Source organism: Sycon ciliatum, chromosome 1 (assembly GCF_964019385.1).
Source record: "Sycon ciliatum chromosome 1, ocSycCili1.1, whole genome shotgun sequence".
NCBI lineage: Eukaryota > Metazoa > Porifera > Calcarea > Leucosolenida > Sycettidae > Sycon > Sycon ciliatum.
In genome coordinates, this window is record NC_088643.1 from 62998417 (window position 1) to 63007304 (window position 8888).

The following is an 8888-nucleotide window of genomic DNA, read 5'->3' on the forward strand; positions in this document are numbered from 1 at the left end:
AATCGAAGAGACATCTTGTGAAGGCGCTAGTTTATCGTGCACATAGAATATGTTCCCCTCATCTATTTCAGGACGAATTAGACAGACTGACATCAATATTTACGAACAACGGCTATCCAAAGGAATTTCTGGCCAAGCTAATCAACGAAAAACCGGTGACAGACAAGCCTATCCAATTTGGACCTGACCGTTGCCCAGTGGTGCTCCGTTTACCATGGGTTGGCACCGGTTCTGCGCGCGTGGAGAAGGATGTTCGTGGTATCGTATGTCCATCATATCTGTGCGTCAAGCTGTACGTCATATTTGGGACAGTGCGTGCGTTCAGTGTGAAGAAGGATGTTCTACCTACCCTTAGTAAAAGTAACCTTATCTATTTCTTTCAATGCCGACAATGTGAAGATCGGTATGTAGGTAGAACCCTTCAGCACCTGGGCGCACGCATTCGTCAACATGTGCCGTTAAGTTGTGTTCCGCTTGATGCGCGCGATTGTCGTCCTCGCCGTGGTCGTCCTCCAAAATGTGCTGTCCAGTCCATCGGTGGATCTTCCTCTTTCCGTGAAGATGTGACTGCATGCCCGTCCTCCTCTGCGTGTGTAGGACACGGGCCAGCTGAGAACAGCATAAAAGATGGTGAAAGACCCACACGTAAACCACCGAAACTGACAAAGGATCTGTCGGCGTCGGAGAGGGTGACGAGAAGCCAAGTGAAAATACGGACTGATGAGGACGAACGTACAACGATAACGGAAGTGACAACAACAGTCAATATTCGAAAACGTGGTAGACCGCGAAAACTAACCTCAATATCGGACACCGGACAAGTGGGAGCAAGAAGCTCAATAGAAATCCGCAATGGAGGAGACGTAACGGAAAGGACACCGGGTATCGCGCACCCAACGGTTAGTGTCAAGAAACGTGGAAGGCCGCGGAAACGCGAAGAGACAGATAGTGGTGATGCCACGAAGAGGCGAGATGACGGGAAATTGGAGGAGACAACACCCAATGGAGCTAGGAATCGCACTTCGTCAATCAAGCAACATCTGTCAGCCCGTACCAATTGTCGTGAGTTGTACAGTGATAATGTTTTCTCAATATTGTCACGTGGTAGATGTGCGTTACATTTGGCTGTGTTAGAAGCTTTGTATATCCGTAAGTTAGATCCTGAACTTTGCGTACAGAAAGAAAATGTGTTGTCGCTACAATTGTTTGGTGTTACTCCTCGTCGAGGTGGTAACAATGTAACTTAATTTGCTCACTATGTTGTTGTCACTATTATTATTTTCCTTCGAGTTTTGTGTCGTGCTAAACTTGATAATTTTCCACCTTGTCACGAGTGTTGTTATCTAATTATCTTTACGCTATATAAGTTTTAGTCTTTCCAGCTTGAGCCATTCCCTGTATAATCCTTGATGAGAAGGGACCGAAAACGTTCGGATACTTATGATAAGTGCCTTATTATGACTGGATGTGTGTTTGCGTGGATATTTGCGACCCATAACTTACCTTCGTTTTAAAGTATTATCCGCCTCCGACCTCTTTTAAAAAATAATAATAATAATAATATTAACTGGTTTTGAGGGAAAGAGACTATAATAATAATAATAACGAGATGGGGATTTGTATGCAAAGTGTCACTAAAAGCGCCGTTTCGTTCTTATAAAAGCACGGATGACCACGATTGGCCCATATGTTGTAGTCTTTTGGACGCTGAGTCGACTGGTTTTGGTCCGAAAAGGCTGCGATGCACCGTTCCTCCTTTATTCCCAATCGAACATGGTTGAACAAGTGGTCACGTGCTCCTGAGTGCCCAAATCACCTGGTCACCACGCCAGCAGGCGACAACTTTCACACCAAGGTTCAACTCGAGTTCAACTCGAGTGACAGGACTGCACCCAAAAAAGGTCAAACAGGCTAGTAAGTTGTACCCTGCAGGCACGGTGACCAGCTGACTGGTGTACGCAGGAGCATGTGACCGCTTGTTCAACCATGTTCGATTGGGAATAAAGGAGGAACGCTGCATCGCAGCCTTTTCGGACCAAAACCAGTCGATTCAGCGTCCAAAAGACTACAACATATGGGCCAATCGCGGTCATCGGTGCTTTTATAAGAACGAAACGGCGCTTTTAGTGACATTTTGCATACAAATCCCCATCTCGTAGGGCGCAGTCACCCAGTTTCGGTGGAAGTGCGCGAGTTCGATTGGGATTCAAGTAGGAAGGGAGCGTCTCAGCTTTCTCGGACCAAGACCATTCGACTCAGCACCCCGAAGACTAAAACTGGTGAAATTTTAATTTTTGCCTTAACTTCCCCTTTAAAGGGGAAGTATACCCTAAAATCAAATTTTCACCAGTTGTAGTCTTCGTGGTGCTGAGTCGAATGGTTTTGGCGGATAATGCCGGCAGAAAAATTGGCAGAATTCGGTACTTTTTCTGGTAAGTTTCATGCATGTTTGGTATGTGGATAAAGAAATGGAGCAGAATTCGAGGAATTGCCCGCCATAAGGTTTGTATGGTTCTGCCAATTTCGGTGCAAAAAAAGCAGAATCTGCCACCTTTTCGAGCATTATCCGCCAAGGCCTACTGAGACGCTCCCTTCCTCCTTTATTCCCAATCGAACTCGCGCACTTCCACCGAAACTGGGTGACTGCGCCCTACTAGATAGGGATTTGTATGGAAAAAGTCACTAAAAACGCCGTTTCGTTCTTATAAAAGCACGGATGACCGCGATTGGTCCATATGTCGCAGTCTTGTGGCCGCTGAGTCGACTGGTTTTGGTCCGAAAAGGCTGCGATGCAGCGTTCGGCCCTTATTCCCAATCGAACACGGTTGAGTGAGCGGTCACGTGCCTGCAGAGTGCATTTTTCACATCAATATTCAACTCAAAGGTTCAAAGTAGGGAGTCGTAAGGGGCTTTTACGACTCCCTGGTTCAAAGGTTCAACTCGAGTGACATAAACGGGCCCAAAAGGCTGTAAATGAGCACGTGACCGCTTACTCAACCGCGTTCGATTGCGAATAAGGGCCGAATGCTGCATCGCAGCCTTTTCGGACCAAAACCAGTCGACTCAGCGGCCACAAGACTACGAGCACCTTGGTGTCCGTGGCATTGCCCTTACCTGGCTCACAAGCTACCTGACTCGCCGCCGACAACGCGTCAAGGTTGGCTCCGCTTTGTCATCATGGAAATCCATTCCAGCTGGAGTACCCCAGGGCTCTGTCCTGGGGCCTCTTCTTTTCCTGGTGTACACGATCGACCTCCCCCCAGCATGTACAAACTCTCACACTAAATGCAGCCAGTTCGCCGATGACACGGCACTCATCGCGACGCATTACACGAGGGATTTGTCAGCTGCATTCCTCCAACGTGCCGTGGACGCAGCAGGACGATGGTTGAAGGATTGGCATCTCCTCGTCAACACCACGAAAACCGTCGTCCTTTCCTTCCAACCCCAACACACCATCCACATCACGCTCCACTCGACTCGGCTGCAGCAGGTCCACCAACATAGGCACCTTGGTGTTACACTCCAAGACGATTTGCGATGGACCCAACACATCATAGAAACCACCAACAAAGCCAAAAAACTACTACACCAACTCCACAAGACACGTGGCACAATGAACGCTTCCAGCCTATTGTTAATATACACAACCTACATCCGACCCGTTCTCGAATATGGCAGCCTTGCCCTCTCCAACACCACACAGCAACAGCGGGACACACTGGAGAGAATTCAACGCCGTGTTATACGCATCTGCCTTCGGATTCCCCTCTTTGCACCAGTTCACCACAGCTCCCTCCTCCATCACGCAAAGCTCCCCACCCTTAGCTCACGACTCCTTGTTCAACAAGCCCTACTAGCATGGGACATCCACCACCAAACCTCCCCACCACACCTGCAACAACCACATCTTGCACCACAACGTCAACACCAACCATACACCCTTCGACAGACAAGGACCTACTCCATCGGACACGCACACACGAACAGGCACCGAGATTCCCCCATCAACAGTGCCCTCACCCTCTACAACTCACTCCCTATCGACATCACAACCCAACCTCGTAGAAATTCTTTCCGAAACAATGCATCCAGTCTTCTTTTGAGCAGTACCTGCTCCTGCTCCGCGCATCCCCCTGGCTTCTGATATCTCGAACGTGTACTTAACTATCTCGATCACCCCTGCTAACGTTATTGCCCCCGCTTGTTTTTCAAGATCCATTGCTTCTTGCCTCCCGGTTAACTTCCATCTAGCTGTTTCTGGCTAGTACCAGTTCTATCGCACTTATTAATCATCCTTATTGGCGTCACGCCATCGTGGAATAAAAGAATAATAATAATAATAATTCCAAGTTGGAAGGCTGTCGGTTAGCGCTACGGAGATGTGTTGAAGCTAGGTGTCAGGACGTCGAATGTCTCAGTACTCTGTCAGTTTTGTGCCTAGTTGTTGCACTTTCTGACTGTATATAGTATCTAGTTACAGTGGTGGAGAGTTACTCTTAACTCGTTTCCATATGTCCTTTTCCTTTCTACTTTTAATAATAATAATAATAACATATGGACCAATCGCGGTCATCCGTGCTTTTATAAGAACGAAACGGCGTTTTTAGTGACTTTTTCCTTACAAATCCCTATCTAGTAGGGCGCAGTCACCCAGTTTCGGTGGAAGTGCGCGAGTTCGATTGGGAATAGAGGAGGAAGGGAGCGTCTCAGCTTCCTCGGACCAAGACCATTCGACTCAGCACCACGAAGACTACAACTGGTGAAAATTTGATTTTAGGGTATACTTCCCCTTTAATATTAGGGAAGGTCGAAAGACGAAAGGTCGAAACATTATTCCCGAATAGACGTATAGGTCTGTGGGAAACACCCTAGTAAAATAAATAAAATAATAATAATAATAATAATACGTCAAACGGTCCTGACATTCCCGAAATGACGTTAAACGGTCCTGATGGCCTCATTATGCCCGTGGCGGGAAGATCGCCTATTGGCCATGGCCCCGGCAACGATCACGTGTCATGTAAGAACTCGACATTTTGCTCCAGTTTGCTCCGGAAAAACGTTTATTTTTTCCAGTCGGTTTCTCAACACGGATATCCACGCATGTGTCCTAATCATGTCGATCCACAGTGAATCCCAGTGATACTTCGGTGACATTATCTCTTCCTGGGCAGTGCATCATGCTGAACGAGTAAGAAACAAGGAAATCCAAGTACAGTACATGATTGTACAATATCAGGCATCGATTTTACCCAACACTGTCTCGATATTTTGCTCCGATTTTCCGGCAACTTCCGCTCTTTCAATTCTTCGATATTTTGCCGAAAGAATTGCCGGCAGGATCTGTCTGTGCCTACACTGGCTACAGTACTTGTAGCTTGACTATAATATTAGTACAGTGCTGGCAACTGAAATCCGAACCCCTGAGCGGTGGGTTCACATTCTTTGCGATGTGAGCGCACCGCTCAGGGGGTCGGATTTCAGTTGCCAGCGCTGTCCTGTAGTACCGGTACAATCAGTACCCAGCCGGGTGCCAATGGCAATGCCCCGTCCCATGCCCATGGCGCATATGGCGCCGAATCGAAACCATGTCGTATGCATGCGTGCATATGGCTGCATCCCACTATTTTTTTCCTGGCCACTCCATCTTCAACTTCTGCACTGATACTACAAAAGTAAGTAACAGTTAGTTGCAGTAGCTCGGAAAGCCTCCCAATTTTTGAGCCAAATGTTTCTGACTGCAAAGCGGGGTCCACGGTACGGGGGGAGTGCAGACCGGTCGGTCAAAAGGCTGAAAATAGTCTTGCCGGACCTCTGGCAGGTTTCGTATCATTAGTTAGTTGTTCATATTGCAATCGACATTGATCAGCCCCTGCTCTGTCGGCGTCTTCAATCGATGTTGAGCCAAATCGGCGGCTTGTCGAACCTCTAGCCAGGAAACATCGATTTTACTATTTTAGCTCTAGAATATCAAAGGACTAGCAAACATCTAATTATTATCATAGAACGCGCAAGTGTATTGCTGGACCTCTGGAGCCGAAAGCCTTCACCCATAGGTGACACGGTGGATCTGCTTGCTTCAAACTACAATGGTGAGTAATTTCTTGTGAAGATTCTTAACTGTATGCCCCGCCACCCACCTCCCCCGACCGCCCCACGCCACCCTCCTACACACCCACCCACACACACACACACACACACACACACACACACACACACACACACACACACACACACACACACACACACACACACACACACACACACACACACACACACACATACACACACACACACACACACACACACACATACATACACACACCTGGTCCTGGTAAACACTGCCATTACGGTCACGTGTCCCCTTACGGGGCCGACAATATAGAACGACGAGCGGGACCATGTTCGAGAGAGCCATCTCCAGCAGCTATGGATCTGGCTTATCATCGGAAACGATTCCTCTCACGGCTGCCGCTAGAAGTGGTCCATCACTCTCCACAACAGAGCGAACATTCCATGAGCCAACGCTCAGAGTCGTTCCAAGTCGTCGTCTTCGTGCGGTAGTTTGCTCCACTCGCGGGCTTGCAAAGCCTCGCGAAGGACTCCGAGGTGGGGGCGACGAGGAGAGTGTCGGCATCGTAACTATCCGACCAAGTCTCCTGTCGGTGAATACCCCACCTCAGGCACTGTTGGCCTCACACACACACACACGCACACACACATACACAGACACACACGCACGCACACACACACACATACACAAACTCGATCCCTTCTTGCTCCATAACTACAGGTATGACGCAATGCCGGACTGAACCTGCACTCAGTTACCACTGGCACGGAAGGGAGTATGGGATTGATCTCTGTGACAGCTTATCCCACGTCCCACATTGGACTAAAACACCTCTACTGAGGCCGTATAATACACATACACACACACACACACACACACACACACACACACACACACACACACACACACACACGCACACACACACACACACACACACACACACATGCAAACGCACTCATTCTAGCTATCTCTCTTCGATTTAGGGGATGTCTCTGTCGGGCCCTAGTGTAATGATGTCGATCTGTTGTAGTATTTCGGTCGGGCAGAATCTTGAGGGTAAATGTACGTGCTCTAGAAAATCGAGGCCGAGGTTCGCCTTGCCAATACTGACTTGTACTACTAGGATCCACTGCATGGTCCAACTTTGAACCCCAGCTGCACAAAGGTACGCCTGCCGCTGAGCTAACGTTACAAGCAGACGTTGAGTTCTTGACCCAGCGCTCCGAATCAGTGCGGAGTGGGTGAAACTTTATTTGCTTGATTCTTTGTGCTCGCACATGTTTACATAGTTTGAATTATGTTGCTTTCGCAACCAGGAATGGCTTGAACTGCGATCGCCATACATAGTTTGAATTATGTAGTTGCTTTGGCAACCAGGAATGGCTTGAACTGCGATCGCCATTTTGTCAAGTATTCTTGATGCGCAGGTAGTTTTGAGAGTTGTCAAGAGACACGAGTTTGAGCAATCATGGTGATGATTCTGTAGTTGTTTTTCCTTTCAGCTTTGTTGTTCCGTTACCATGTTTACCTTCATTCCATTCTTGTAATCTTCAATCCTTCAGTTTGAACCAATCTGCCTGTCCTGGTGGCCTGGGAGCGTGACTGTGCTGTGGCCTAGAGTAGAAGGAGTTAGTTTGGATGATTGGTTCTCCCACAAAGTGGCTGTTTTGTGGTCAGGGCATGCGAACTAAAGCGAAAAGCCACATGTTGATCATGAGTGTATGGTGTGTGTGTTCTTCTTTCCTTTTTTTGCAACGCCCAGTGCGTACTGCGTTTCAGTCGCTCTGGCCCTTTGGCACTTCATATTCCGAATTCCGGAATTATTCCAGTTTCTTCAACTTGCAGGATACGCTTCTCCAAGAAGCTATAGAGAATTTCAACACACTCAAGGTGTGAACTTTCAGAGTCGAGAGAGCTAGCTTTGGCCAAGTTTCTTTGGCAATCTTGACATCAAATTCCATCATTGCACTTACAACAATCCATGAGAGTTTATAGTAGCAAGATCACATCACAACCAGAGTGTGCAGCTTGGGGCTTTTTCTACTATGGTTGTCTGTCACGGCGCGGCGAGGCAGGACATGGCGTATTGCGTACAACTGATCTGGGGCTGTGGAGAAAGAGACCTGCTTGAATGCTGCTTGTGCGCACTACATCGCTGAAAAGGCTGTAATCACGGAATTCAGCGGTGACGGCAACCCATCCCAGCTGCACACTCTGGTTTTCATGTACTCTTGATAGTAGCCATTTCCATGTGGCGTTTGTATTTTAATACTACATGGGTTAATGAAGGGCTGTTGTCATTTTTTCATCTAAACACGCCTGGGTGTGCATTGAAAAAGCATTGATCTGTGCGTTCTGTTGTTTGCACCAGGTTGGCCAGTTGATCATATCGCTCCTACTGTCACTGGGTCTTCTCTGTATAGGAGCCACTTCTTCAAATGGTATGTCCATGAGACTAAATTTCACAGGCCAATGCTGTTGTCCAACTGTGCTACAGATCCAACACATCCCTCTATGTCCATACTGTCCGCATTTGTCTCTCTGTCTGTCTATGCCTCTGCCTGCCTACATCTCAACTTGCCACTGACTCTCTCTCTATTTTTCTAACTCTTTCTCTGTCTCTCTCTGTCTGTCTCTCTCTCTCTCTCTTTCTCTGTTTCTCTCTGTCTCTCTCTCTATCTCTCTGTCTCTGTCTCTGTCTCTGTCTCTCTCTCTCTCTGTCTCTCTCTCTCTCTCTCTCTCTCTCTCTCTCTCTCTCTCTCTCTCTCTCTCTCTCTCTCTCTCTCTCTCTCTCTGTCTGTCTGTCTCTCTC